Genomic DNA, 3,244 nt, shown 5'->3' on the forward strand with positions numbered 1-3,244 from the left:
TCTAGATTAACTTCAGATTTATCCGTCAATTCTAAGTTTTTATTATTTTTTATTTAATGCTTTTTTTTATTGCAAGCACACAAAATAAGCAACATTATTTCAAAGTGAAATATTTGACGTGAAGTAATTCGAGCCCTAAATAGGTCAATAATTCATAACATTAATTTTGATTATTATTTTTGAGCGATGACCGTAAAAAAAAAAAAGGGCCCCACTCATAAGTGCTAAAAATAACTCATACATTATTATTAAATTTTTTTTACTTTTAACGCTTATATCTCTAGATTAACTTCAGATTTATCCATCAATTCTAAGTTATTATTCTTTTTGTTTGTTTAATGCCTTTTTATTGCAAACACACAAAATATGCAACATTATCCCTCCAAAATATTTCAAAGTGAAATATTTGATGTGAAGTAATTTGAGCCTTAAATAGGTCAATAATTCATAACATTAATTTTGATTATTATTTTTGAGCGATGACCGTAAAAAAAAAAAAAAAAGGGCCCCACTCATAAGTGCTAAAAATAACATTTTTTTTTATTTATTTTTTTTTTTACTTTCAACGCTTATGTCTCTTGATTAACTTCAGATTTATCCGTCAATTGTAAGTTTTTATTATTTTGTTTGTTTGTTTGTTTGAATGCCTATTTTTTGGGGGGGCAAACACACAAAATATGCTATATTTCCCCAAAAAATATTTCAAAGTGAAATATTTGATGTGAAGTAATTTGAGCCTTAAATAGGTCAATAATTCATAACATTAATTTTGATTATTATTTTTGAGCGATGACCGTAAAAAAAAAAAAAAGGGCCCCACTCATAAGTGCTAAAAATAACTCATACATTATTTTATTTTTATTTTTTACTTTCAACGCTTATGTCTCTAGATTAACTTCAGATTTATCCGTCAATTGTAAGTTTTTATTATTATTTTTGTTTGTTTGAATGCCTATTTTTTGGGGGGGCAAACACACAAAATATGCTATATTTCCCCAAAAAATATTTCAAAGTGGAATATTTGATGTGAAGCAATGACAGTTTTAAAGAAAAAAAAATGTAAACATTGAAACTTTTCCGCCCTTTTATTCCACTTTCTAGTATTTTTAGAATGTTCCGTTAAAAAGTGATCTACGGGCCGCAGTTTGGACACCTCTGTTTTATCCTGAATGACAGTCGGACCTAAGAAAAGGTGCATTTTTCAGCTCTATCACCAGCAAAGGTACAGTGAAGTCCTGTATCTAACCGCGAGTGACCCGTTCATGGATCTCGTTTGCGCGTTTTAAATGCCTTTTTGGGTAAGTTCCTCCCATATCTGCACTGATTTCCACTTTTCTGTTATCTGTCGGGCTTTGATCACACTCTAAGCTGCTACGTTTGAAGTCCATCAGTATTGTACATGTATGTTAGTTTACACTTTGATACGCGGAAAAGGTCACGCCCTGATATTTACGCCGCCGCGGTGCATCAAAGCGGGGCGAACTGTGCACCACCATTAGGAAGACTTTTGTCAGCCACCCGTTGCCCAAGTAAGCAATTGTTGTCTTCATTAATCAAGGTTGATTTAGGAACATTGTATAATCCCGCAGAGATGGTGAATGCTACAAAACTAGTTCCACCCACGGTGGGCGACACCCATGTTTTTTACACCACACGCCTGTCGGCGACTTTGCCCTCGTGTGAACACTCATGTCATTTGTTGTTCTTCCCACCGCATTCGATTCTTTAGAAGCAGCAAACTGGGAGACGCCCTGAAGAAAAAAAGGGCAACGGTTTGATTTCGACTCGTCATCAAGTCATCCTCGCAGTTGTTCCAAAGGCCAGCCTGGTCCTGAAGGCGTAGTTGTCAATAAAGCATGTGTGTCCGACGGATAACCAAGGTCAGTCCTGAGTTCATGCAAAATGTACGGGAAATATGTCAGCGTGTTAATCAGCACGATACATGTGTCCACTCTGTTTCCCCGAATGTGTATTTCAAAAATACATTTATTACTGCCTGCATGGCACACTCCTAAAGCCAGGCCATGTCTGCTCGGTAACAGGTTGCATTCCTACTTGATGTCATCATCCTCAGGCTTTGTCTCCTCTTACTCCAGACTACGTTCGTGCCCACGTGCAAACTAATGACTCAAAACAAGGCGGGTATTTAGGTAAGAAGGTTAAAGGAGAAATGCACTTTATTCTGGTATTTGGCCTATTGTTCACAATCATTATGAGAGACAAGAACTCACACCTTCAAAGCCTCTAAAACCACTTCAAAACCCTCCATCGTTTTATATAAACACTGCAAGTATATATATAATGTAGTAACAGACACCTTCATAACAATATGTAATATGTACAATATACACACTGCAAGTGTGTGTGTATATATATATATATATATATATATATATATATGTATATATATATATATATAATGTAGTAAAAGACACCTTCATAACAATATGTACAATATACACACTAAGTATATAATGTAGTAACAGACACTTTCATAACAATATGTAATATGGCCAGGTCTCCCTTGGAAAAGAGATTTTTGATCTCAATGGGATTTTACCTGGTTAAATAAAGGCTAAAAAAAAAAAAAGTACAATATACACACTGCAAGTATATATATATAATGTAGTAACAGACACCTTCATAACAATATGTAATATGTACAATATACACACTGCAAGTATATATATATATATATATATATATATATATATATATATATATATATATATATATATATAATGTAGTAACAGACACCGTCATAACAATATGTAATGTGTAAAATATAGACACTGCAAGTATATATATATAATGTAGTAACAGACACCTTCATAACAATATGTAATATGTACAATATACACACACTGCAAGTATGTGTATATATATATATATATATATATATATATATATATATATATATATATATATATATATATATATATATATATATATATATATATATAATGTAATAAAAGACACCTTCATAACAATATGTAATATGTACAATATACACACTAAGTATATAATGTAGTAACAGACACTTTCATAACAATATGTAATATGGCCAGGTCTCCCTTGGAAAAGAGATCTTTGATCTCAATGAGATTTTACCTGGTTAAATAAAGGCTAAGAAAAAAAGTACAATATACACACTGCAAGTATATATATAATGTAGTAACAGACACCTTCATAACAATATGTAATATGTACAATATACACACTGCAAGTATATATATAATGTAGT

The sequence above is a fragment of the Nerophis lumbriciformis genome, linkage group LG15 (assembly GCF_033978685.3).
Source record: "Nerophis lumbriciformis linkage group LG15, RoL_Nlum_v2.1, whole genome shotgun sequence".
Classification (NCBI taxonomy): domain Eukaryota; kingdom Metazoa; phylum Chordata; class Actinopteri; order Syngnathiformes; family Syngnathidae; genus Nerophis; species Nerophis lumbriciformis.